Below are 27,981 nucleotides of genomic sequence, written 5' to 3' on the forward strand. Positions count from 1 at the left end.
GGAATGGGGTTTCACCGGTTGCCCCTTTCGCTGTTGTCCGGATGGCCCACATGACATGAATTAATTCTTCTGCCCATAAGCCACCAGCTCTTTCTATTTTCTTTTTAATGCCGTCTGAGATGAGTTTGTTGAAAGCTTCAACTTGGCCGTTTACTTGGGGCCGACCAATAGATGCGAAATAGCTTGAGATCCCCTGATCTCCCAACCAAGTTTTTAGCTGAGTCGTCTCAAATTGAGGACCATTATCAAAAACCATAGACATGGGTACCCCGTACCGGGTGATAATGTTCTTCCAGATGAAGGAAATTACGTCTGAGGTCTTGATGTTTTTAACCGCCTCAGCCTCAACCCACTTGGTGAAGTAATCCACCGCCACTAAGATATAGCGCTTTCCGCCTGGAGCAGGCGTGTAAGGACCTAGAATGTCCATGCCCCATTTTGCAAACGGGATTGGGCTGTGGATGGCCGTCAGATCAGTAGCCGGACGGTGAATGAGTTTGCCAAATTTTTGGCACTTGTCACATTTCTTCACCAACTCCTTGGCGTCCGCCTCAAGAGTGGGCCAAAAGTAATGTCGTCTGGCTCTGACGGCTAGGGACCTGCCGCCTATGTGAGAGGCGCAGAATCCCGAGTGCAAGTCTTCGAGAACTTCTTTCCCCTTTTCTGGGGTGACACACTTCAATAAAGGCTTCAGAAACCCCGCCTTGAAGAGTTCTCCATTTCTCAACTCAAAGCTTGCAGCTCGCTTTTTCAGGACGGCTGCTTCTTGTGGCGAATCAGGAAGTGTTCCGTCTGAGAGATAGGCCCGGATGCCATCCATCCAGGTAGAGCTTCGGTCCAGAATTCCAACGGGATCCTCATAGATGCTTCTTCTTTCAAGAACTTCCCAGAAGACTGACCGAGGCGTATCATGGCAGGCGGAAGATGCCAGCTTTGACAATGCATCTGCCTGGTTGTTTTCCGACCTAGGCACCTGATTAAGCCGGAATTCCTCAAGTGCCTTGGTCTCTTCTTTGACTGCCTGAAGATATTTAATCATAGCCGGATGAGTAGCCTCGTAGCTTCCCTCATACTGGCTAACAACCAATTGAGAATCAGAGTAGGCGTCAATTTTCATGGCCCCTGCCGCCTTACACATGCGAATGCCGGCTAGCAGGGCTTCATATTCCGCCTCATTGTTAGAGGCCTGAAATTTGAAGTGTAGTGCATACTCAAATCTGTCTCCTTCAGGAGACTCATAAATTACACCTGCACCACAGCCGTTCTTTGTAGTGCATACTCAAATCTGTCTGCCTTTCTTGGTTCGTAAGTGATTTCAAGGCTCTGCATTTCAATAGCCCATTTCAACATTCTCCCGGATGAGTCCAAGGTAGACATTGGCCGCTTGAGTGGCTGGTCCGTGTAAATCACCACCGGATGTGCCAAAAAGTAAGGCTTCAATTTTTTGAATGCCATATACAAAGCGAGGCCAAAATTTTCAACCATGGGGTACCGGAGTTCAGCATTTTTAAGAACATGGCTAATGAAGTAAACCGGGAGCTGCACGCCGTCTCGCTCAGCAAGGAGAACATCACTGAGGGCATGGTCTGAGACGGCTAAATACATGTACAACGTCTCCCTAGGCAAAGGACTGACCAACCTAGGCAGAGAATGTAAATGCTCTTTCAACCTCTGGAACGCCGCCTCAGCATCATCCCCCCATTCAAATCTGGTCTTCTTCCTGATTGCTTGGAAGAAGTAGAGGCATTTGTCGCCTGACCGGCTGAGGAATCTTCCCAAGGCAGCCAGGCAACCGGTGAGTCTCTGGACTTCCTTGACAGAATGGGGTGACTGCATGTCAATCACCGCCTGTATCTTCTCAGGGTTAGCCTCTATCCCCCTTTGATCAATCAGGAATCCGAGAAACTTCCTAGACTCAACACCAAAGACGCATTTCTTAGGATTTAACATGACCTTATGCCGCCTGAGTGTGGTGAAGGTTTCTCGGAGATCAGCAAGGTGATCCGCCTGCTGCTTAGATTTGACTATCATGTCATCAATGTATGCCTCCACATTCCTCCCAATCTGATTAACAAAGACCGTATTAATCATTCGTTGGAAGGTGGCAGGCGCATTTTTCAAGCCAAACGGCATCACAGTATAACAGAATAACCCCTGATCAGTGACAAAGGCCGTCTTCTCTTGATCTTTTTTCCACAGGGGTATCTGATGGAAGCCGGAATAGGCATCCATAAAGCTCATCAAGGCGTGGCCGGCTGTAGAGTCGACCAAGCTGTCGATTTTTGGAAGCGGATAACTGTCCTTTGGACACGCCTTGTTGAGGTCTGTGTAATCAACACACATGCGCTAGGTCCCATTCGGCTTCTTAACAAGGACCACATTGGCCACCCAGTCGGGAAAACTACAAGGCCGAATGAACCTGGCCTCTAGCAGCTTTTTGACTTCGGCAGCTGCCGCCTGACTTCTTTCCTCACCGTGGTTTCTTTTCTTTTGCCGGATGGGCTTCTTTTTGGGATCCACGGCAAGTTTGTGGACAGCGAGATCCGGGCTGACGCCTGGCATCTCTTCCACTTCAAAGGCGAAGATATCTTTGAATTCCTTCAGCAGAAGGTGTAGGCTTGCACCCAAGGTAGCATGCGCAACCGTCCCAACCTAAACAGTACGTTCTGGACGGCTGTCATCCAGAACGAGATCAATGCATTCATCAGCTGGTTGGGGACGAAGCTCATCTGACCGCTCACCGGTCAGTGATTGCTATTTTTTCTCCTTCTTCACCTCCACCAACAGAGGTGCCTTTATTTTCTTACCGACTGCTGGTGGGGCGGGAGCTGGGTCGGCATCCTTGACATTGTCAAGGTCTATTGGTTCTTGACCGCCTGGGGCCACGGTATCTCGAACGGCTGAGAGATAGCACTCTCGGGCCGTCTTCTGATCCCCATTCAAGGAACCAACAGAGCCGTCATCCCTCTCATACTTGACGAGCATGAGAGACGGGATGATTACTGCCTTGGCTACGTTAAGGGTTGGCCTGCCAAGGATGATGTTGTAGGCGGTCAACTCCTCAACGACCAAGAATCTAACGACAATGTGTCGTCCCTGGCCTTTCTCCCCCAGCCGGATGGGTAAGTCAATTCTCCCGGCTGGGTAGACCATCCCACCCCCAAAACCAACCAAGGGGTGGGTGACCGGATGCATGCTGCTGACATTGTATTTCAGCTTTTGCAGGCACCGGAGGCTGATGATGTCTGATGAGCTGCCGGTGTCTATAAGGATCCGTCCAACCAGCTGGTTGGCAACCTTACATTCAATGACCACCGGGTCATCATGCGGGCGGCGGACGCTGCCCCTGTCCTTCTCAGTGATCAGGACGTCTGGGAAGGAGGAGCTGACTTCCGCCTGCTCATCATCATCTTTGTCCATCTTTCGAAGATGGCTCTTGGTGCCCCGGATGGTAGGGCCACCACATGAGAACCCGCCCGCTATAGTGTAGACCGGCTCCTTGTCGGTATCCGAACTACTAGCAGGCTGGGGGGTAGTCTTGGAAGACTGACCCTTGTTTTTCTTTTTTGCCCCGGCTAGGGACTTAGATATGTAGGACTTCAACAGCCCTTTGTCAGCCAGACGGTCCAACGCACGCTGAAGACTGAAGCAGTCGTTGGTGTCATGGCCAACTTCCTCATGGAACTGACAGAATTTATTCTTGTTCCGTGACTGGACAGAACTCTTCATAGGATTCGGCTTCTCAATGGACAGCCGGTCCTTTACCTCCATGAGGATGGAGTTGGAGTCTTTGTTAAACTCGTACTTGGGGGCGTACGGTTTAAACTCTTTCTTTTTCTTCTGGGACGGCTGGTCAGAGTCACTAACCGCCCAGACTTCTTTTCTCTTCTTGCTCTCTTCTTTCTTTTTTGCCGGCTGAGCAGGCCGGCTGTCTTTCTGTCTGTCAGACTTCTTAGAGTCCGACTGACTGCCAGGCGAGCAGAGGTCGGTAGCTTGAATGTAGCTTTCCGCCTCCCTCAGGGCCGCCTGTAGGGTGAAAGCCCCTTTTCTGACGAGGTCGAACTTAAAGGTCGACCCGTCTCTCAGACCCTTAAAAAAGTCTGTAAAAGCTACCTCGTCCGACAGTCCTTGAATCTGAATTCTTATCAGATTGAACCGCCTGACATATGAGCGCAGCCCTTCTCTCTCTCCCTGCTTAACAGTGCTCAGATCAAGGCTTGTTTTCTTAGCAGGGATGTTCATTGAGAAGTTAGAGGCAAACAGGAAGGCAAGCTTCCTGAAGCTGTCTATGGACCCGGCTGGCAGATTACCAAACCATTGTTGGGCAATGCCCTTCAATGTAGCCGGGAAGCATCGACACCAAGCGGCATCATCCAACCCCTGTAGATACATGAGGTTGGTGTAAGCCATGAGGTGATCTTCCGGGTTGGAGGTACCGTCATAGGTACCAACCAACACATTTTTAACCTTGGCCGGCTGAGCCGCCTCGGTTATCTCTCGAGTGAACGCAGAAGGTTGTTCACCCAGGCGCAGCAAACGAAGCTGCCAGTCCAAAGGCTGGACATTTGGGTATGCCGCCTGACCCCCAAAAAGGGGCGGCTGCATGAGGTGAGGAGGATATTGCCCGTAAGCCGGAGAAGGCATATACGGGACAGCTCCAATCATATGAGGGCCAGAATGGACGGTATTACCGCCTGTCTGACTCTCATGCAAGGAGAGTGCACTCCCTGCAGAAACGTTGTTGAAACTGTCTGGAAAGTTCGACGTTGAAGCCGACTCAGACAGCGATTGATTTCTCTTCCGGTTAATAATTTCCCGGGCATCAGAAGTTGGTCTTTTACTTCTCACCGGCTGTTGAGGCCGGCGAGTGTTATTGGTGTTCCCCCAGGAAGGAGAATTTTTGACCAATCGATGGTCCCGGCTGCCTTCTCCTTTGGGTGAGGAGTGGGCTGCCGGTTTCTGACTGACTTCCCCTTTTCTGGAGGAGTCTTCTTCACCGACTGACCTTTACTTGGGCCAGCCTGGTTTTTGGTGATCAACTTTGTAATTTCACCCTTGAAACTCGTCATGAACCTCATGAGTTCGTCTCGGGTGACAGGGGCCGATCCAGCTGCCGCTTGGGTCGCCCCTTCCGGCTGCCCAGTAGGTCTGCTCGAACCCGCCTGGGAGGCGCCCCGCTCCAAAGTCTCTTTGGGCCGGATGCGCTTGACTCTGAGAGAGCCGTCCTCGGCTGTAGAGGTTTCGACCTGAGGATCTTCATCCTCCTCGTGGTCTGTAAAAACTTCTGGGTCTTCACCCAGACGGTTAGGGGGTGGTACAGACTCTTTAACCATCTTCGAGGTACTCTCCCCACAGACGGCGCCAAATGTTTTGGGGGTTTTTGTCCCTCGGGAGAGTTACAACACGAAGACTGATCCGGGATGAGCTGTACCTGCAAAACAAACGGAGACACCTGTTGGGTGGTGCTCCGCCTCCAACGATCAAGTTAGTAACTTGAAAAGGAATAAAGAATACGGAAATTTAGGTGGGTATCTGCTCGGATTCCAAGCTCAGGTGTTTTTCTGATGTAAGAGAATGCAGGTGTATTAAATGATCAAAAAACGTTGTCCCTGAAATGAGGGACATCTCCCTATTTATAGGGTCATTGGGAATTGCCCCTGATTAGTTCACTAAACCCTAATCATTTGGTGGGCTGCGCCGTATTCCGGCGTTCTCGGGATTTGGGCCTGAAGGCCGCCTTTTTCCCCTTTATTTCTGGAATGACACGTGTCAAGCAGGGATTGGTCCGTTTTGGACCAACCTGAGGCTGACACGTGTCACCCTCTGATTGGGCCACGCGGCAGGGTGAAAATACCCTAAACAGTTATAGTTGTTGAATCTACTTCATCTTAATTTGAAAATACAAAAAGATTTTCTCTTTTTGGCTACATTTGTATCCGTGCTACTAATTGTTACTTTTAGGATTGTATGCATAGAGCAAGGGGTCGTTCACTAGTGCCACTTGATATGGAGATTGAGAGAACAACTGCAAGGACAAGAATTTCTAGGCGATCTTTGAGTTCTAGCTCTTCAAGTGAAGAAGAACAACAACAAGAAGAACAAGCAAGGATCGGAGAAAGTCTAAGGGTGGCATTGAAGGAATTCGGGATTCCCGGTGTATATAGGTTTGAAAGTGGGATTGCTCCACCTACAACGCCGACAAATTACTTTGAAATACGGCCGGCAATGATCACTTTGATATAGAGGTGATAATTTAGTGGAGCCAAGCAGGAAAGCCCACTAAACCATCTCAAAGAGTTCGAAAAGTATTGCAACACTTCCAAAGTGAACGGGATTTCCCAAGAATTCATCGCTTCAAGCTTTTTCCCTTTTCCTTCATAGGGCGAGCCTTGAAATGCCTAGACAATGAGGTCAAGCCGAATTCTCTAAGGACATGAGACGAAGTGACCAAGGAATTTTTATCCCGTTTCCATTCACAAAAGAAAACAGCGGAGGCAAGAGCTTTGATTCAATGTTTCAAGCAAAATTCTAGTGAAAGCCTCTATGAAGAATGGGAGAGATACAAAGAGTATCAAGGAGAATGTCCTCACCATGGAATTCCTACTTACCAAATTATTCAAATCTTCTATGGTGGCCTAAGTCCTCAGGAAAGTCAAGTTCAGATGGAGGAGGCGAAGGTACTATAGAGATTGGCAAAACGGAGTCAACTAGCAAGAGTAGCTCTTTGTTGTGCTCGGCTGATCATCTAAATACAATCAGCAATCTATCCTCACAAATGATAAACTTAGGGAAGGAAATGTCCAGGATCAAGGCAAAGTTGGAAAGTGCTACCTCCCAAGTTTTAATTCTTCCCTCCCAATATAAGGGGAGAAGGATGTATTCTAATTATTAACCCTCTCTCTCTTCTAGTAACATGCCTAGTGGATACTTGTTTTGTTATGTTTGTGGATCATATGATCATGATGCTTCTAATTGCCCTGATGCATGTATCGATGTTTGTGATGATCAAGATGGAAATGTTTATGAGCATGTGAATTATGTGTCAAACAATAATGATAAATTCTAGGTTTGAGAATTAAAGAGGTCAATGGAATAGGAATTACAACAACTATGGGAATTTTGACAACTACAACCAAGGTGGTTGTAATAAGAACTAAGGGAACCGAAATTCACGAGGTAACTATAACAACCAAGGTTATAGTAGACAAAATCAAAACCAAAATTATTGTAATCATAACCAAGGTTATGGTCAAAATTAAGGAAGAGGTAATTAGAACAATCAAAACAGGGAAAATTTTCAAAACAATGCTCAAAGGGGTCCCCCACCCGGATTTGCTCCAAAGACCCAAAATGACAATTCCTATGTTCAATCTTCTTCTTCTTCTTCTTCTTCTAGTTACAACTTGGAAGAAATCATTGATTACCAAACCAAGTTGGTGAACACTTATATGGTGGTGAGTGACAAGAAGTTTAATGAAATGATGATCCACAATAAGATGCTTGAAAACCAAAACTCTCAACTTGCCAAGGCTTTGAAAGGCCATGCAAGACCTTCTTCTTTACATTATCAAGGCCTAGACCCTAAGATACCCGTTAATGCCATAGTAACAAGGAGTGGTAAGGTGCTTGAGGAGAGTTTGCCTAGTAAGAGCAAGAGTGAGAAGGGTGCCAATGAGGTTTTAGTTGAGGATGAGGGAGATGGTGCATCTTTGAGTGAAGTGATGGTAGAGCCACCCAAGAGGTGAAGGAAGAGAGAGAAGTTTTGAAACCTAAGCTTCCCTATCCACAAAGATTCATGAGACACAAGTTAGATAAACAATTTGGAAGATTTATTAACATGCTCAAGCAACTTAACCTTTCTCTACTATTTATCGATTTTGTCACCCAAATGCCTAACTATGCAAAATTTCTCAAAGACATTTTGTGCAGTAGGAGGACTTGTGATGTTGTGGATACGGTGAACTTGACCGAGTGCAATCATAATGAACAAGATGCCGCCTAAGCTAAAAGATCTCGGAAACTTTTCCATCCCTTATGCCATTTACAAAATGCAAATCGACAATGCCTTTTGTTACCTAGGAGATAGTGTTAGCCTTACCCCATATACGGTGTATCAAAGATTTGAACTAGGGGAACTCTTACCTACTAACATCACCTTGCAATTGGCCGATAGGTCAATCAAGTGTCCTAAGGGTAAGGTGGAGGATGTCCCTTTGAGGGTTGGGAAATTTGTTATTCTGGTGGATTTTGTGGTGCTTGAGATGGACGAAGATGCTAACGTTCCTATTATTTTAGGAAGATCCTTCCTTGCTACTTTGGGTGCTATGATAGATGTTAAGAGTTCTAAAATTTCACATAAAGTAGGAGATGGAGTGATAGAATTTGACTTGAATGATAGTATGAAGTATCCGAGTTCCTCTTTGGAGAATTGTATGATAATTGACTCTCTTGATCATGTTGTGTCTTCCATGCATGAGCAATTGTTTACCTCTAACGATGCTCTTGAGAATGTTTTGTTGAATAAGGAAAAGATAGGTGCTCCTAGCAAGGAGATGGCTTTGTATGAAGATGTGCTCAATGGAAGCCTATAGGATGTTGATGAGCAAATGTGCATGAACATTATTAGCCAAGATGCATTGCATGTTGCTACATCAAAGGAAGGTAAAGGTTTCCCCATGGTTTAGCTCAAATCTCTTCTATCACACCTTAGGTATGAATTCATCTATATCATGTCACATGATGTAATTATCCTTAGCCTCCTAGCCTAAGAACATGCATCATGCATACATTATCTTCAAGAAAAGCAATTCAATCTCTGCGATTCATTTCGTCTTGCTTAACGAGGAAGTTAAAAACTTCTTCCCTTTTTCATGTCTTTTCTTTTAGGGATCGGAAGTTCAAAAACTTTTTCAAAATTTTCTCATCAAGGAAGATCGAAAATAAAAGATCAATTTTCATGTCTTTCTTTTTGGGGAGAAAGTCATGACAAAAATGACGAAATTTTTTTACTTTTGCATTTTTGGTTGCTTGCGTCTGTACACACACACACACCATATACACAAACAACCACAAGTTATACACATGTCATGTCATGAAAATTCAAGCTTGGTCATGTTAGTTGGTTAAGTTAATCATAGTCTATAATAGCCTCTTGGCAAATTTTATTTTACAAGTCTCTATTACAGCCCACGTTCGGGGACAAGCGAACCATCTATAGCCCACGTTCGGCGACAAGCAAACAACATATAGCCTACATTTGGGGACAAGCAAACAACTTACAGCCCACGTTCGAGGAAAAGCAAACCAATTACAGCCCACGTTTGGGGACAAGCATACCATTTACAGCCCACGTTCGGGGACAAGCAAACTATCTACAACCCATGTTCAGGGACAAGCGAACAAACTACAACCCATGTTTGGGGACAAGCGAACCACCTACAGCCCACGTTCGGGGACAAGCGAACCAATTACAGCCCACGTTTGGGGACAAGCGAACCAAGTACAGCCCACGTCCGGGGACAAGCAAACCATCTACAACCCTCGTTCGGGGACAAGCAAACCATCTACAGCCCTCATTCGCTGACAAGCGAACCATTTACAGCCCACGTTCGGGGACAAGCGAACCATTTACAGCCCACGTTCGGGGACAAGCAAACCATCTACATCCCACGTTCGGGGACAAGAGAACCATCATCATTTTAGTGATCATCTCCCAAGCGAAGATGATTCACGGCGCAAGGTTCTCGATACATGGAGACTTGCAATCTCATCATTAGACAAGGTTTTCCTCAAGCATTTAAAATTGACGGTCGTTGCTAGCTCTCAAGGAAAAGAAGTTAGTAATGATATCATCTATCCACTTTCCTCAAGCATGGAAAGTATCATCTGGTGGATTTCTTCAAGCATAGAAAATTGTCAAATTCATCTGTCGACTATTCTCAAGCATGGAAAGTATCTTAACAAACATCATCCGGTGGATTTCTTCAAGCATAGAAAACTGCCAATTTCATCTGTTAACTTTCCTCAAGCATGGAAAGTATCTCGACAAACATCATCCGGTAGATTTCTTCGGGCATAGAAAGCTACCAAACTCATTTGTCACCGATAAACTGGTGTCAAATACTACAAAATTTTTTGCCACCGATACACTGGTGTCAGATATGCATTCTATCTCTTTACTCTTTTATGTGTGGAACAAACATTTTTCTGCAGGTATCGGTGTATACAGAGTAATTTATGATCGCAGAATGTCTTAAATCATTCTCTGTCCCTATCGACTACTTTGACTATTGTTTTTAAAACTAACGTTTCGACAAAATCAGTCAAATTGGGGGCTTCTATAGACACCTAAAAATGTCTCCCTAAAACCAAACCCGACGATGAACAACCTTTCAACGCCATTATTGGTCGAGTTGAGGATTTAAACTTGGAGTGCTTAAATCCATATTCAATTCCAATACATTTCATAAATTAACCCAATTCATAGCCCATTTCCCCAAACCATTACTTATTTTTCTCTTTTCGTGCCTTCAAACCCAAAATAATTCATTTCGTGTCCCTAAAAATCATTCATTTCGTGTCCTCTTTATAAAAACGTTTATAATAGTTTATTTTGGTCCATCATCTGGGTCCAATTATTGAATAGTTGGATGGGGATTGAAAAGATATTTCCAATGATATATTATAAGCCCAAATCCAAGTTATAACGAATAAGTTGTGGCTAAAATACTAAATTAAGCCTAAACCGAACTTAAGCCCACCTTACCTACTACACAATGATCATGTGGAGGGTCCAAAAGCTTTAATCCCATTCATAAACTATCTACAACCCATGTTCTAGGATAAGAAAACTATCTACAACCCATGTTCTAGGACAAGCGAACAAACTACAGCCCATGTTTGGGGACAAGCGAACCATCTACGGCCCACGTCGGGGACAAGAGAACCAATTACAGCCCACGTTTGGGGACAAGCAAACCAAGTACAGCCCACATCCGGGGACAAGCAAACCATATACAACCCACGTTCGAGGACAAGCAAACCATCTACAGCCCACATTTTGTGACAAGCGAACCATTTACAACCCACGTTCGGAGACAAGCAAACAATTTACAGCCCACGTTCGGGGACAAGCAAACCATCTACATCCCACGTTCGGGGACAAGAGAACCATCATCATTTTAGTGATCATCTCCCAAGCAAAGATGATTCACGACGCAAGGTTCTCGATACATGGAGACTTGTAATCTTATCATTAGACAAGGTTATCCTCAAGCATTTAAAATTGACGGTCGTTGCCAGCTCTCAAGGCAAAGAAGTCAGCAATGATATCATCTATCCACTTTTCTCAAGCATGGAAAGTATCATCCGGTGGATTTCTTCAAACATAGAAAATTGTCAAATTCATCTGTCGACTTTCCTCAAGCATGGAAAGTATCTTAACAAACATCATCCGGTGGATTTCTTCAAGCATAGAAAACTGCCAATTTCATCTGTTACCTTTCCTCAAGCATGGAAAGTATTTCGACAAACATCATCCGGTAGATTTCTTCGGGCATAGAAAGCTATCAAACTCATTTGTCACCAATAAGCTGGTGTCAAATACTACAAAATTTTTTGCCACCGATACACTGGTGTCAGATATGCATTCTATCTCTTTAATCTTTTATGTGTGGAACAAACATTTTACTGCAGGTATCGGTGTATAGAGAGTAATTTATGATCGCAGAATGTCTTAAATCATTCTTTGTCCCTATCGACTACTTTGACTATTGTTTTTAAAACTAACGTTTCTATAAAATCAGTCAAAGTGGGGGCTTCTATAGACACCTAAAAATGTCTCCCTAAAACCAAACCCGACGATGAACAACCTTTTACCGCCATTATTGGTGGAGTTGAGGATTTAAACTTGGAGTGCTTAAATCCATATTCAATTCCAATACATTTCATAAACCAACCCAATTCATAGCCCATTTCCCTAAACCATTACTTATTTTTCTCTTTTCGTGCCTTCAAACCCAAAATAATTCATTTCGTGTCCCTAAAAATCATTCATTTCGTGTCCTCTTTATAAAAACGTTTATAATAGTTTATTTTAGTCCATCATCTGGGTCCAATTATGGAATAGTTGGATGGGGATTGAAAAGATATTTCCAATGATATATTATATGCCCAAATCCAAGTTATAACGAATAAGTTGTGGCTAAAATACTAAATTGAGCCTAAACCGAACCTAAGCCCACCTTACCTACTACCCAATGATCATGTGGAGGGTCCAAAAGCTTTAATCCCATTCATAAACTATCTACAACCCATGTTCGGGGACAAGCAAACTCTCTACAACCCATGTTCTGGGACAAGCGAACAAACTACAGCCCATGTTTGGGGACAAGGGAACCATCTACGGCCCACGTCGGGGACAAGAGAACCAATTACAGCCCACGTTTGGGGACAAGCAAACCAAGTACTGCCCACATCCGGGGAAAAGCAAACCATATACAACCCACGTTCGAGGACAAGCGAACCATCTACAGCCCACATTCTGTGACAAGCGAACCATTTACAGCCCACGTTCGGGGACAAGCGAACAATTTACAGCCCACGTTCGGGGACAAGCAAACCATCTACATCCCACGTTCGGGGACAAGAGAACTATCATCATTTTAGTGATCATCTCCCAAGCGAAGATGATTCACGGCGCAAGGTTCTCGATACATAGAGACTTGCAATCTCATCATTAGACAAGGTTTTCCTCAAGCATTTAAAATTGACGGTCGTTGCCAGCTCTCAAGGCGAAGAAGTCAGCAATGATATCATCTATCCACTTTCCTCAAGCATGGAAAGTATCATCCGGTGGATTTCTTCAAGCATAGAAAACTGTCAAATTCATTTGTCGACTTTCCTCAAGCATGGAAAGTATCTTAACAAACATCATCCGGTGGATTTCTTCAAACATAGAAAACTGCCAATTTCATCTGTTAACTTTCCTCAAGCATGGAAAGTATCTTGACAAACATCATGCGGTAGATTTCTTCAGGCATAGAAAGCTACCAAAGTAATTTGTCACCGATAAACTGGTGTCAAATACTACAAAATTTTTTGCCACCGATACACTGGTGTCAGATACGCATTCTATCTCTTTACTCTTTTATGTGTGGAACAAACATTTTTCTGCAGGTATCGGTGTATACAGAGTAATTTATGATCGCAGAATGTCTTAAATCATTCTCTGTCCCTATCGACTACTTTGACTATTGTTTTTAAAACAAACGTTTCTACAAAATCAGTTAAAGTGGGGGCTTCTATAGACACCTAAAAATGTCTCCCTAAAACCAAACCCGATGATGAACAACCTTTCACCGCCATTATTGGTCGAGTTGAGGATTTAAACTTGGAGTGCTTAAATCCGTATTCAATTCCAATACATTTCATAAACCAACCCAATTCATAGCCCATTTCCCCAAACCATTACTTATTTTTCTCTTTTCGTGCCTTCAAACCCAAAATAATTCATTTCGTGTCCCTAAAAATCATTCATTTCGTGTCCTATTTATAAAAACGTTTATAAAAGTTTATTTTGGTCCATAATCTGGGTTTAATTATTGAATAGTTGGATGGGGATTGAAAAGATATTTCCAATGATATATTATAAGCCCAAATCCAAGTTATAACAAATAAGTTGTGGCTAAAATACTAAATTGAGCCTAAACCGAACCTAAGCCCACCTTACCTACTACCCAATGATCATGTGGAGGGTCCAAAAGCTTTAATCCCATTCATAAACCAATTAGGATTAATTGGAAGCTTCTATAAGTTTCTAAAAGATCGTAATTATACCTTTTGAAAAGATAAGATTAAAAGTTTTAAATTGAATAAAACTTTTATTTTTGAAAGTACTAATCCCGTTTGAATTGAAAGACGTTCAAAGATAGTCAGATATTATTTTCGTGCCTCATAGTTTTTATCAAAATCTTAGATTTTTGGATAGCCCTTGAAAGTATCTTTCCAATGATATATTATAATATCAATTCCGAGCTATAACGGAAAAGAAATGAATGAAATACCAAACTCTATCCAAAAGGATTTTGATCTGATTGTAATTGGGTAAGAAATAAGAATTCAACATATTTCCAAAGACATATTGTTTATCTTATTGTAATTTCTGTATCAAAAGATATGATAAAAACAATAATCGCAAAAACTGCTGTCTATCGGGTTTTATTATGATTAAATTCGGATTTTATTTTAATTCTACGACCCTTATTTTTTCATTATAAATAGAGGTCATATCACCCCTTTTTCAATCATCAACAAGCTTGATCACCAAATCATTCTCTATTCCTCTCTTCTACACCAAAAAACTTTCTCTTCTCTCTTCTATGCTCTAGCCTAAACATTAGCCTTCCTTATTCTTTCAAAATACTTCCCTTAAGCACTCCAAGGAGTCCGTACTTTACTCGAGGTTTTGTCCTCAAACCAAGGCGTGAAAGGTAGAACTGTTTGAGGGTTTGGCCCCAAATTAACTGTATTTAATTTAATTTTAATTATTGTTTTGTTTATTTCCTTGAAGTTACTAACTCGATTATTGTTTTATAGTTGCAAGCAAGCAAAATAAAAGTAAGGAATCATGTTCCTTTTATTTCTAATATTTTTCTAATGATTTTATATCATTAGATTTATTGTTAAATTGCTTCCAATATTAATGTTAGTTCTATTATATATTTATTGATCACCATATTGCATGTTTAAAGGGAATATGTAATTGAAAATCACGCCTAATAAGATAATTTTGACGACCAGTTTAGGTTCCTTTTTAATCTTGTTGTTTAATCAAGTGATCACGATATTTTGGAATTATGTGTTGCATTAATATTAAACTAATTTAGCATAATAATAGTTTGGAGCAAATTGAATATTTTGTGTTGCATGCCTTTGAGATTGCAGGAATCACTTTTCACTTTAAGAATTAAGTAGAGGCCAATACGGGCAAATGTGACTCCAAGACTCACTTCGTACCATCATCCCCTATCCTCCTTTCGTGGTTCTGAACCATATGGAGTTAGTTATCTCATGGATTATGAATGGGGTGTAACCATCACGGGTAAATCATTGTTGCCTATTGTTGTCCCTTATCGTGGTTACCTTTTATGATTCGTGAACGATTTACAAGTTCCTTAAAAACTTGTTGGCGGCTCCCTACTTTATTTGTCCCTAATCGTATACGTCAATTCCCATTTTCTATGAGTTCCAAGCATATTCACAACATGCTTAACGTAAGAGCACTTTGAACGACTCTTACAATTTGACGACTCCACTGGGGAGGATTCTTGGTTATTTATCGATTTGAGTGATCGGTATTGAATTGAGATGAGTGGATGAGACTTGAAAGATTCTTGTGTTGTATTCTTGCGATTTAATTGGCATTGTTACATATGCATATGCATTATAGCTTACCTATTTTGACACAATAGTACGTGTTCTACGTATGTGGCTAGCCCGGGGGATTTATGCTCTATCAACCCGAAAACGCTCATGGCAATAAGGGTTTATTCGAGTTTTTAAATCCACCAAAACCATGGAGTTGAGTTCGGTTTCATTACAAACTCGCAAAGCCGCCCGTTGGCATACACCCTTAAGGGATACTGCCTTGCTAACGCGTCCAAACTCTTAACCATGGTACCCTTTGACACCCAAAAGCTTGACCATAGAGGAACATAAAACTTGACTTTAGGTTGTGAAATTCATTGCATCATGCGTGACAAAGTGTTTATATGTGCATTTTTATTGACTTTTTATTTTTATGTTATTTTTACTCTTATCAAATCCTTTTTTTTATTTAAGCTGAGTCATAGTTTTTTTAATTTTTTTATTTTTGAGTTAACCCGGATTTTTATTCCTGTATACTGCATAAGAGTCAACTTGTTTTGGTTATAGCCGGAGTTCTAGAAAGAGAAACATGTCGTGGAACATATGAATCTGTAGCCCCGAGTTTTATCTTTCAGTTGGACTTGATTGTGTCCCAATCATAGTCGCAGATTAAAAGTTATAACTGATATACTAAAGCCTTTATAATTTAGTTGTCTTTTTAGAGTCAACTTTTTTTTAACAATTTTTTTAAAATTTTTTTCGTGTCAAGCTAGTCTTAGACAAGTATTTTAGTCCATGTATAATTAAATAAAATAGGATTATAGATTTTTCTTTTTATTTATTTATTTTTTTTATACCAATGAGTCCTAACTCTTCTAGAATTCTAGTCCTCTTCCTAGTTTCTTGTGATCGATTTTTGTGCTAACCTTAACATGTGTTCTTTGTCTTTGAATGTGGTTGATCTTATTTATGACTAACGATTGCCAATGAACCGTTTTCACCTAGTAATAGCATAGACATTCAAATTGGACAAAATTAATCAAGTTAGTTTGTCTTTTAGTCTTCAATGTTATATGGTCATTGGGTCCTTTGTCTTTCACAACGTCCTCATGTCTAGCCTTGCGATCATACCACGAATCTTAAAAAATCACCTAATCACACATATTGAGTCATTGCACACACTTTGTCTCCTAGTCACGAACCATATTGTTTATGGTTGTATATTAGGATCTTGTATGCGTCGTTTTCCGTCGTAATAGGAATGAGTGGAGTATTTCCCGTCAGTTTTCAAAATTGGTTCATACACTATTCCTTTCCAATCCAAGTATTGAGTGAATGCATTAAGTGAGATCATCCTTACACAGTACTTGAGTCTAAAATCACTAGGAAATAGTTGGAAGAATTAGAGGAACGTCGCTCCTTCCTTTATTCCTTCCAATCAAAGCATCAACTAGAACAAACTTCTTTCCTCACTAGGCGACAAGAAGTAACTCATAAAATAGCCATGAAGACAAAGAAGGATGGAAGCTTCTCATCAAGATTTCATGTGTTTCTTCTTCTTTTGTTTCAAACCCTTACCCCTAAAAAGTCTAGCATAGGTTCTCCTTATCCATGTGTCTATGTGTCACATTTCTTACCTTTTTCATAAATGAGAATCTCTTTCTTACATTTGATCATGTAATCAACAAAAAAAAAAAAAAATCAATTGTCGAACCGAATGCAAGGCAAACCAATGGTTTGGGGTACCTATACAACCCATTCATTCCCATTTAACCACTCAATCACATATCCATTTCTTTAGTAACCACTTTGAGACTCGTTTAACGATTAGCCTTATTTATTTAACCCACATTCACCTAGCCCTAGGATGGGAAAGTGTGAAATTTTTGTAACATTCTTAAAGCAAGTTAAAAAAAAAAACAGCAAAGCAACAATAAAACAATGTCTAAGGGTAAGTGTTCTAATGTCTTTGATATGAACACATCTCAAATTGCGTTTCTCATCGAGTGCTTGGTACCATGCCTGAGAAACTGATCGGGATAAGATAGGTCGTTAAGCTACCACCCTAACCAAATTAATCATTTATAAAGCCTAAACCTACACTAAACTAGATAGTGGCAAGTAAAGGGGCGAACCACTAGGGAAGCACGCTAATTCAACATCAAATATCACTAATGCAAGAGTGAAAAGGGGATTGTATTGTTGGTTTTGTTGATTAGAACACTAAAACTACAAGTAAGCAAGAAAATGATGATTAAAATCAATAGAAAATGACGCTAGGGATACGGGGGTGTTCAATATGATTAGAAAGAAGCACAATCCATAAAAACTCCACTTTAATAACTCATTCTCATGCAATCATTAAAATAGAGGTGATCCTAATCTAGTTCAAATCACTTTCATGCATTTAAACTACAAAACATCAAATAGAGTACAATAATACTCCCAAGCTAATAAAAATCATGTCTTTCATCAATATATGGCATAAGTTCAATCCAACCATCATCATTCATCCAATATCAAATCATATCTTCCACCCCCTTCCCCTAGCTAAGAGTTAAGCCTAGAGAAGGGAGATTAAACATAATATCAAAACTAGAAATAAACACAAGAAACTCAAAACAAAACATGATTGAAATATATGAAATCAATAATAACTAGATAAACTAATAAGATTGACAAAAATAAGTAACAATAAAACAAATAAATAATATTAAAGGAATGGAGAAGAGATTACTAAAGAAAGGATTAAAGAAAGATGAAAACTTGGATACTTGCTTGATTGATGGAAGATTAAAGCTTGAGCAAAGTTAAATATAAAAAGGGAAGCTTGAATAACAATCTATTTTATCTCTCTAGATTAGGCTAATGTTCTATGGATTTAGTACTAAGTGTTTTCTATTACAAAGAGTCCCGTCTATATATATGAGGCTCCCCCTAAAAGAAAGAGACTTGAACAACAAGTAGCAAATAAATCGGAAACCTAGCCGTGCGTGTCCGCAAACGACATATGCGAGCCCGCGCAGTAGGTGTGTGTGCCTTCTAAGCGTAGTGCGCGGCCGCAACTTTGAGGGTACGGGGAAAATAAGCGCGCCCGCACATTAGTCGCGCACAAGGTCGCACAAACTCTCTGGTTAGGCTCTGTTTCTTCAGTGTGGCTGTGCGGGTTCTGACAGGGTTGCGCGCCCGCACAGCCTAACATGTGCGCCCGCACAGAAGCCGCACAGCACCCCGCGCACAACAGTTAGCTTGGCTTCTTGATATCCCATTTCTTTTGGCACATAATACCTACAAAACCAAAGCATGGAAATCAAAATAAAAACAAAGCAAGAAGACTAAGAGAAGGGAAGACAAGGGAGAAAAGAAAAGAGGAAGCAAAACTAAGTAAAAATGCTTAGAAAAAGGGCTAAACAAGTGCAAATGAGATGAGAATCCTTAGAGAAAAAGGATAAAAGAGTGGCATAAATGCCACTCATCAAAATCCCCCACACTTGCCTCTTGCTTGTCCTCAAGCAAGGAAAACCGGAACAAAAAGACAAACACAACAAACATAACATGACAAGGTTTTCGCAAAACCAATCAAACCTCAAGGTAATAGAATGCTCAATTTTGACTTATTTGCAAATAAATGCACCAAAGAATACTTATCTTTCTCAATTCAAAGAGGGAAAACACGTTCCAAGATGCTCAAGGTTGAAAAAGACAAACCTAAGCTAAGCGTAGAGAACTAATGATTTCATTCTCCGCCCTAGCCCCAACCATGACGGTCCGCGTTCTCTCCACTAGCTTCAATTCATCCCCTAGCTAGCTCTCCATGGTTCCTCGAGGGAACCGGAAAAAGAAAATTTTATGTGGAGTCATAAGGTCATCCCGACATCTCAACTATGCATACTCTTTCCATAGGGTTGAAATCTATCTCCCTCCACTACTACAAAAAAGGGATTAGAGAACTGTTAAAAGTGGCTTTATAGAACGTCTTACAACCGTTCTTCTGCTAAGCGATGTATAAAGTATATAGAACGGGTTAAATAGGTGATTTGTATGCTGAGTAATAGAGAACGGTTATTGGGATAACATCTATCTTTTCCTTTCATAAATTCAATAACTAAAGAAGGAAAAAACAACAGTTATCTAACTTAACTGTTCTGTTTTCCTTCACCTAATAGAGCTGTTAGGTAAGATAACAATTCTCTATTCTTCATTTAAAAAAATATATATATATATATATATATGTTGAAATTTGATAAGTGTAATTATATAATTGACAATAATATTTTCTAAATTTGAAAAATTATATTCGGTGGGATAAAATTCTACAAGTCAATACAATAAGATCGAATTTGTTATATATTGAAATAATCTTTTCCAAAGATGTACAATTATAATAAGCAAAATAATATTTGCAAGAGATTTAGCATTCTTAACATAAGAATAACAAAGTAAAAGTCTGCCAATAAAGTTGTTACTCATTTCTTCCATACTCGTAAATTGTATTACTTGTGTCTTTCATACTCGTTCTTTCATGCTCGAAAACCTACGAAATAAAGAAAAGAAATTATACAAGTAAAATTCATACGAAATATATGATTAAAATTTATTCCAACTAAAACGATTTATCAATTGTGATTTTGCGATAGCTATATATTATATGAAATACTACATAATGAATTCGCTAAAATCCAAGAAATTAGAATAAAGTAACAATTGTGAATTTGTGATATCTATACATACGAATGATACAATCATAAAAGTTGCAATAATATAAAGAAACATCAAGTGATTGGATTGATACCACAATCCATAGTTGTTGAGCAAAACATCCAATGTATAAACAAAACATTAATTTTTTTTTTAAAAAAAATGCAAAAAATGAACTTACAAAGTCACGCTTAATTTGTTGCAGCTCCATTAATTTATCAATCTCCAACTAATCCAACCTCGTTTTCGCTTGCGCCCTTCATTATACCATACAACTATTTCCAACAACATCAAACCATACTTATCAGTAATCACACTAAAAAATAAGTAGATCTAAATTTTCTATTAACAAAAAAATAGATCTAAAATTTCCACAAAGTAAAATCGAATTAATATAATTGGTATGTAAAAGTACCAACCTCTTAATATACGAAGAATTGTTCATTTCTCGAAGAGCTTTATCATCAGTTTGATTCATTAAAGCTCAAATCAAAGTAGAGAGAGTGTTAATGATTCTAATGAAAGAGGTTGGCGATTGATTTTGACGAATTGAATGAGAAAAATAATTTCCGCAAAGTATAAGAGGGTAAGTGATAAGGAGCTGAGGCGATTAAAAGTGAGCATACAAGTAGACGAAGTAGGCCAGTAGGGATAGGTTTTAGGGTGGGTTTATTTTTAATTTTTTTTTCTGGGTTAGAAGGAGTAATTGTAGATTAATGGAGTAAGATGGGCGGAATATGCTCAACAGTTGGGAAAGAACACGGTTCTCCAACTTCTTATTTTTTTTAATTGAATATTAATTTTAATGGGTAAAAACAATATAGAACGGTTAGGTAAGCTAGTTGTTCTATAATCTTTTACTCATAAAACGGTTAAGAGAGAAATGCGTTCTATATAGTGATAGAGAACGGTTATCCAAATTAACCATTGTATATCTTGCGTTTCTTATACTAGATTTTGGTGTAGTGCTCCACCGTCCTTTGACCACGCCCCTCTAGAATCCAAGGGTCTTAAGTAGGGTTGTAATGTAATGGCTAGGGGTTATGGTTGGGAAACAATTTGAAAATTTTGGTGGCAATTCCTATGTGAAGCGTAAGAGTGGCCATCTCTCAAGAACATCCTAAGAATTGAACCTATTCTTCAAACTTACAACCTTTCAAAACAAACCACACCACATTACTTCAATTTTTTTCATTTTTTTTTTGCTTGGTTTTCATGAGTTTCAAATTTCTTGCCACGCCTTTTTGCGTACTCTTTTCATGAATAGCCTTTCAAAACCTTATTTGAATCAAATTACACAAACTTTCTTGCTTAATTTCAACATTATCAAACTCAAACCTCACAAGCCAATGCTTCACTAACTACAAGGGTTGGTATAACATAGGCCGATAGGTTTGTAATATGGCTAAGTCAAGAAAGGGGAAATAAGGCTCAAATTGGTTAGCAAGAGGGTGAATGTAAAAATGAAAACTAAGTTTGTAACAAAACACAAAGAAAACAAAGAAAAATGAGAAGAAATGCCCTCTTCCTCCTCTAGAGTTATATGGTCACGATCTTGGGAGCTAGACGCCAACACAAAGATAAAGACATGCATAGTTAAGGATCCTAAGTGCCGCTCACAAGAATGATGAAGGCTAGAACAAACGACGCTCACACGTGATAAGAAATATAGCAAAACTAACCAAGGGAATCCTATCCACCATAGAGAGAAACACCATCTTACCACTTTTCCGCGAACTAGGGGTTCAAACGTCCTCAAAAGTTCTAAACCGGGCTACCTTAGCTTACAATGTGTCTAACTCAACCCAAAGCATTCTCAAACCGTGCAAACCCTCATTAACTAGGAAGATAAGCATTCAAAGACACATCAAGGCAAACCAATCCAAAAGAGTGAGCAAATTACACATCAAAAATCATTTCAAATTGTCATAATTATACTTGTAACACAAAAAGGGGGAAAACAAAACAAAATAAAGAGGAAGAAATCAAAAAGGTTCACATACGAGGCATATAATTCAATTAAATCCTAATCGTCATACAAGTGATCGTTCGATAGACCAACCTATAAGGGGTCGTGTTGATTGAAGTCTTGTACGCCGTCCTTAGAGCCTATAGCGGTTCATCAAGTTTGAGAGACCAATCTTTCCTTGATTTTTTCACCATCTTTTCAAGAAGATTTTTGATTTCACGATTTGAGACCTCCACTTGTCCTTGAGTTTGAGGGTGGTAAGGTAATCCAACCTTGTGATGTACGCCATATCTCTTGAGAAGAGCTTCAAATTGCTTTTTGGCGAAATGGGAGCCTCCATCACTAATTAGCACCCTCGGAACTCCAAACCTAGGAAAGATGATCTTCTTTAGGAGCTTAAGCACAACCTTGTGATCATTGGTAGGTGAGGGTATGGCTTCAATCCATTTTGTCAAATAATCGACCGCTACCAAGATATATAGATTCCCACAAGAAGAAACGAAAGGCCCCATAAAATCAACCCCCTAAACATCGAAGGGTTCAACTTCTAAAACACTTTGTTGGGGCATTTCGTCCCTCTTGGTAATGCCTCCGCTCCTTTGACATCTATCACATTGCGCAACGAATTGGTGGGCGCCTCTATGCATTGTCAGCCATCACAATAAGGATTGAGAGATTTTTGCCACTTTTTTATCAACACCACCATGTCCTCCACATGGTAGTAAGTGGCAATGCTCAAGAACACCTTGAATTTCATGATCTGGAACGCAATTCCGATCAAGGCCATCTCCACATTGCTTGAATAGGTATGGGTCATTCCAAAAGTATCTTCTCACCTCCTTGAAAAACTTCTTCTTTTGTTGAGAAGAGTACTCTGGGGGAACGACTCCACACGCAAGATAGTTGGCTATATCCGCGTACCAAGGGGTAGAAGTTGACACCAAATCCATAAGAGCCTCGAATCCTATCTCATCATTAATCGGTACATCCTCCTTGTTCTCAAATGGTAGCCTAGACAAATGATCCGCTACATAGTTCTCCGCTCCCTTCTTGTCCCTCATTTCCATGTGAAAGTCTTGGAGAGAGAGAACCCAACGGATCAAGCGAGGCTTTGCTTTTTTCTTGGTCATGAGATACCGCACCGTGATGTGATCCGTGTACACGATAACTTTTGAGCATATGAGATAGGACCGAAACTTATCGAATGCAAACACTACCGCTAAGATCTCTTTCTCCGTTGTTGTGTAATTCCATTGAGCCTCATCTAGAGTCTGACTTGCGTAGTAGATGACACATGATTTTCCTTGTTTCTTTTGACCATGAACGACACCTAATGCAAATTCACTAGCATCGCACATTAGCTAAAAAGGCAAGCTCCAATCCGGAGCTTGCAAACCGGGAGAAGAAATGAGAGCTTCCTTGAGCTTACGAAACACCTCAAGGCAAGCCTCATTAAAGTAAAAAACAACCTCTTTTTTGAGTAATTCAGTCAAGGGTTTGGCGATTGAAGAAAAATCTTTGATAAACCTCCGGTAAAAACCGGCATGCCCAAGAAAAGCCCGTACCCCCGTGATGGAAGTAGGAGGGGGCAACTTTTAAATCGCCGAAACCTTGGCCGGATCTAATTCAATGTCATTTTTTGAAACCTTATGGTCGAGGACAATGCCCTCCTCAACCATAAAATGACACTTTTCCCAATTTAAAACCAAACTCGTCTCTTGACACCTTTTCAAAACTTTTTCAAGGTTAAAAAGGCAAGTGTCAAAAGACGAGCCACCAACACTAAAATCATCCATGAATACCTCAATTTCTTTTGCAAGCATCTCAAAGAAAATGGAAGTCATGCATCTTTGAAAAGTAGAGGGAGACTTGCATAATCCGAATGGCATTCTTCGGTATGCAAATGTCCCATATGGACATGTGAAAGTAGTTTTCTCATGATCACTTGGATGGATAGGGATTTGGAAAAATCCGAAATACCCATCCAAGAAACAAAATAAAGCATGGTTAGAAAGTCTTTCAAGCATTTGGTCCATGACAGGGAGAGGAAAATGATCTTTCTTGGTGTTTCTGTTCAATCTCCTATGATCAATGCACATTCTCCACCCGGTCACCATCCGGGTGGAGATTTCCTCTCCCTTTTCATCCTTGATTATGGTCATTCCACCCTTCTTTGGAACCACATGAACCGGGCTAACCCATTTGCTATCGGAGATAGCATAGATGATGCCCACCTCACGTAGTTTCAAAATTTCTTTCTTCACAACCTCTTGAAGGTTGGGGTTCAACCTTCTTTGAGGTTCAATGGAGGTGGAATGATCTTCTTCAAGATAAATACGATGCATGCATAAAGAAGGGATAATACCTTTAATATCATCAATGCTATACCCTATCACATCCCTATATTTCCTTAAAACATCAAGAAGTTTTTCCAAATTAAGACCATCTAGGGTAGCATTGACAATAATAGGGTATTTTCCCTCCTTATCAAGAAAATCATATTTCAAAGAAGGGGGAAGGGGTTTGAGTTCTACCTTGAGAGGAGGCTTAGAACTCTCCTCCAATTTCTCCTCCTTGGACTCAAGCTCAACCTCAACTTGTTGTTCAACTTCCTCCTTTGAGGATTCCTCCATTGCCATGACAAATTCTTTAGCCTCTTGAGAGTGGAACTCTTCTTTGCATGTAAGGACTTCAATCATTGGATCTTGAGGCCTCATCACGACCCTCCCCAAGCGTTCTAGCTCCTCATTCACAACATCAACTCTATAGCATTTTTCAACCATGGGGGTCTTGAGCAACTTTGAAAATTCAAAGGCAATTTTTTCATCGACCACTTCACAAGTGATGGTGTTGTTCATGCAATTGATGACTGCCCCCAAAGTTTTAAGAGCTTCACGTCCCAAAATCAAAGGAGTCTTAACATCTTCCTCCATATCCATCACTACAAAGTCACAAGGCACGTAGATGTGTCCCACTTGAATTGGAACATCCTCAAGCTCTCCACAAGGTAATTTCAACGATCGATCGACCAATTGAATGTTCTTCCTTGTAGGGATCATCTCAATATTGAGTTTTTGAGCAATGGATAGAGGGATTAAACTAACACTTGCTCCAAGATCGGCTATGGCGCCCTTAGCTTCCATGTTTCCAATTTTTACCGGCAAAGTGAAACTTCCCGGGTTTTTTTCCTTCTTGGGCATCTTATGTTGGACAAGTGCACTCACTTGATGTGGAAGGGTGATAAGCTCATCATTTAGCTTCCTCTTGTTAGTGAGAATATCTTTGAGGAACTTGGAATAAGATGGCATTTGTGTCACAACTTCAAGAAAAGGGAGGTTGATATGCAAATTCTTCATGACACTAAGAAATTTTGTGAACTTGTCGTCCAACTTCCTCTCCGCAAGCTGACCGGGAAAAGGAACCGGTCCATCAAGATTCTTAGCCTCACTGGGAATTGAAGTTGTCTTCTCATTGTTAATTTTCTTCTTCTCCGAACCTCCTTCTATCTCATCACCTTTTTCTTTCTCACCTCCCTTGTTTTCATTCACACTCTCCTCTCCTCCCTTCTTTTCCTCACTATCCCCTTCATTTGGTCCTTCATAGGAAGTTCCCGACCTCAATGTGATCGCCTTGATTGTATCGGGTTTTGGATTATGAGATGGGTTAGGTTGTGGTTGTCCGGGTAGAGTGGATGGTGAAATGAAAGGAGTTCTCTCAGCCAATTGAGCTAGTTGTGAATCAACCATCTTGTTGTGAGCTCTTATCTCTTGCATTTTTTTCCCAAAAGATTGCATTTGCGCATGCATGGCTTGGAGGAGTTGAGTTTGAGTTAGCTCCGCTTGAGGTGCTTGTTCTTGATGGTTTCTTTGAGGTGCTTGGGTTTGGTTGTTGTATTGGTTGTTCCTTGGATAGCTTCCTCTTGAGTTTTGGGGTTGAGATGGAGGTGGATTTAGATATTGAGGATTGGAGTTATAAGAAGGTTGAGCTTGTTAGTTTGTTGAGGTTGAGGTACAAACTCGGGTGGTGGTTGTCTCCAAGCTACTCCACCGCCGCTTCCTCTAAATCCCTCTTGCCTTGTGTTGTATGCCGCTACATTATCGGGGCTTAAACCTCCACAATAGGATGTATCATGGTTCGTTCCTCCACAATTTTGACAAGAGAAAGAGTTAACTTGAGAAGAGCTTGCTCCACCACTTGAACTTTCATTCACACTCGTGTTCAATTTGGAAAGCCCTTTTATTAGTTGATCAATTTGATGTTGTAATTTATCAACTTTCTCCAATTCGTAAATATCACCTCTTTTTGGAGCGTTTCTTCTTCGGCCCCCCCAAGAGTAATTCTTTGCTACCTCTTCTATTATGGCTTCAACTTGATTTTGAGGGATCTTGATTAATTGACCACCCGCCCCCGCATCCAAATTGTCTCTTGACATGGGCTCCAATCCGTCGTAGAAAAACCGCATGAGCAACCCTTGATTGTACTCATGGTGGGGACATGCTTGCACCAACTCTTTGAATCTCTCCCATGCTTCACCAAGAATTTCATCGGCCTCTTGCTCGAATGTTGCAATTTTCCTTCTCATTTCGGCGGTCTTCTCTTCGGAGATAAAGCGCTTCAAGAACGCCTTTACAACCTCCCTCCTTGTTGTGAGAGAGTTAGGCTTTACTTGCTTTAGCCATTTCTTTGCTCTTCCGGTGAGAGATTGCCGGAAAAGGTGCATACGAATGTAGTCTTGACTCACTTTATTGGTTTGCATCATTGCACATAATTCAAGGAATCGGTCCAAATGTTCAATAGGGTCCTCACTTGCACTTCCGGAAAATTGCTCCGATTGGACCATTCGAGTATATTGTGGATGGATTGAGAAGTTGGTTTCCGTGACGGGTAGCAAGATCCCTCCCGTGAGCTCATAATTTTCCGGATTTCCGAACTCACGGAACAAGACATCATTCTCTTGTCCCGCCATTGATTCGCGTGGTGAACTTGAAGAGTAAGTATCACTCTCACTATCAACTATATCACCAAAACCTTTTCCCTCGTCTTGATAAAGCCTACGGAATTGTCTCAAGGTTCGGTTGATTTCGTGGTTAATTTGATGTGAGGGTGATCCTTGAGACCTCCTAAGCATTCACCAAAGCTAAGCAAACACTTAGCAATGACAAGGATGATAAAACAAAAAAAAAACAAAAAGAAAAGAAAGCAAAATGACTCTAACAAAAGCAATAATAGACGCTAAACAAGCCGCCTCCCCGGCAACGGCGCCAAAATTTGATCGGGATAAGATAGGTTGTTAAGCTACCACCCTAACCAAATTAATCATTTATAAAGCCTAAACCTACACTAAACTAGTTAGTGGCATGTAAAGGGTCAAACAACTAGGGAAGCATGCTAATTCAACATCAAATATCACTAATGCAAGAGTGAAAAGGGGATTGTTTTGTTGAGTAGAACTCTAAAACTACAAGTAAGCAAGAAAATGATGATTAAAATCAATAGAAAATGACGCTAGGGACACGGGGGTGTTCAATATGATTAGAAAGAGGAGAATAATGGTGATTATCATGAAACATATGCCAATGAACACAAGGTTCTACCTAAACAATTCATTCTTATGCAATAGTCTAGGCAAATCAATGAAAGAGATCTACACTAATAAGGATCATTCTCATGCATCCTATTAGTTACAATCCAATCAAGAGAATAAAGAAGCACAATCCATAAAAACTCCACTTTAATAACTCATTCTCATGCAATCATTAAAATAGAGGTGATCCTAATCTAGTTCAAATCACTTTCATGCATTTAAACTAGAAAACATCAAATAGGTGCAACAATAATCCCAAGCTAATAACAATCATGTCAATCAATATATGGCATAAGTTCAATCCAACCATCATCATTCGTCCAATAACAAATCATATCTTCCACCCCCTTCCCCTAGCTAAGAG

The 27,981-nt window shown here is 40.6% G+C and overlaps 1 long non-coding RNA gene and 2 other non-coding genes across 4 annotated transcripts; 1 reads left to right on the forward strand and 2 right to left on the reverse strand.

The window, feature by feature from the left end:
- Nucleotides 1-6,492: 6,492 nt before the first annotated feature.
- LOC145606919 (small nucleolar RNA R71) lies at nt 6,493-6,598 on the reverse strand. The gene has a single exon (XR_014105461.1). It is a non-coding gene; the product is annotated as a small nucleolar RNA R71 (small nucleolar RNA).
- Nucleotides 6,599-18,196: 11,598 nt separating this feature from the next.
- On the reverse strand, nt 18,197-20,739 carry LOC145585938 (uncharacterized). Of its 2 annotated transcripts, XR_014100761.1 has the most exons (4): nt 20,484-20,739; nt 20,246-20,339; nt 19,848-19,900; nt 18,197-18,654 (listed from the first exon to the last, which is right to left on the reverse strand). It is a non-coding gene; the product is annotated as an uncharacterized LOC145585938 (long non-coding RNA). The 2 variants fall into 2 exon arrangements; XR_014100760.1 differs by lacking the exon at nt 18,197-18,654 and having other exon boundaries at nt 19,676-19,900; nt 20,484-20,731.
- A 5,771-nt stretch (nt 20,740-26,510) lies between these two features.
- On the forward strand, nt 26,511-26,618 carry LOC145607181 (small nucleolar RNA R71). The gene has a single exon (XR_014105517.1). It is a non-coding gene; the product is annotated as a small nucleolar RNA R71 (small nucleolar RNA).
- The last annotated feature ends 1,363 nt before the right edge of the window (nt 26,619-27,981 follow it).

This window comes from Chenopodium album, chromosome 2 (assembly GCF_948465745.1).
Source record: "Chenopodium album chromosome 2, dcCheAlbu1.1, whole genome shotgun sequence".
NCBI classification, from domain to species: Eukaryota; Viridiplantae; Streptophyta; class Magnoliopsida; order Caryophyllales; family Amaranthaceae; genus Chenopodium; species Chenopodium album.